This window comes from Galeopterus variegatus, unplaced genomic scaffold (genome assembly GCF_000696425.1).
Source record: "Galeopterus variegatus unplaced genomic scaffold, G_variegatus-3.0.2 Scaffold679, whole genome shotgun sequence".
NCBI lineage: Eukaryota > Metazoa > Chordata > Mammalia > Dermoptera > Cynocephalidae > Galeopterus > Galeopterus variegatus.
Genome location: NW_007726790.1, coordinates 693,082 through 693,991, shown reverse-complemented (window position 1 = coordinate 693,991; position 910 = coordinate 693,082).

The following is a 910-nucleotide window of genomic DNA, read 5'->3' as shown; positions in this document are numbered from 1 at the left end:
GGGGGGAAAAAAAATACTAGGAATAAATTTAATGAAGGATTTGAAAGATCTCTGCAAGGAAAACTGCAATACTCTGATTTTTTTTAAAAAATGCAATACTCTAAAAAAAAGAGGACACAAAAAAATGGAAAGACAAAAGACTTTCCATGTTCATGGACTGGAAGAATTAATATAGTTAAAATGATTATAAATCCAAAATGATGTAAATCAAAAGGGATTTACAGATTCAATGCAATCCTAATGAAAATATTATGACATTCTTCACAGAAATAGAAGAAATAATTCTAAAATTCATATGGAACCACAAAGACTCTGAATAGCCCAAACAAGTGTAACTAAAAAGAATAAAACTGTAAGTGTTACACTATTTGACATCAAAATATACTACAGAGTTATAGTAATCAAAAAAGCTTGGCATAAAAACAGATGCATAGAACATAGAGAATTCAGAAATACATGCAGCTATCGACAGCCAATTCAATTTTGACAAAGGTGCCAAGAACATCCATAGGGGAAGTGACACCCTCTTTAATAAATGGTGCCTGGAAAACTGGATAAGCATATGTAGAAGAATGAAGCTAGACCCCTATCTCTCATTCTATATCAAAATCAATTCAAAGTGGATTAAAGACTTAAAAGTAAAACCTCAAGTGATAAAACTACTAGAAAAAGACATAGGGAAAACACTCCAAGACATCAGAATGAGCAAAAATTTTATGGAGAAGACTTCAAAACCACAGGCAACAAAAGCAAAAATAGACATATGGGATTGCATCTAAGTAAAAAGCTTCTATAGCACAAGAAACAATCAGAGAAAACCAGCAGAATCAGAGAAAATATTTGCAAACTATTCATCTGACAAGGGATTAAGATTCAGAATATGCCAGTAAATTAAACAACTAAACAACAA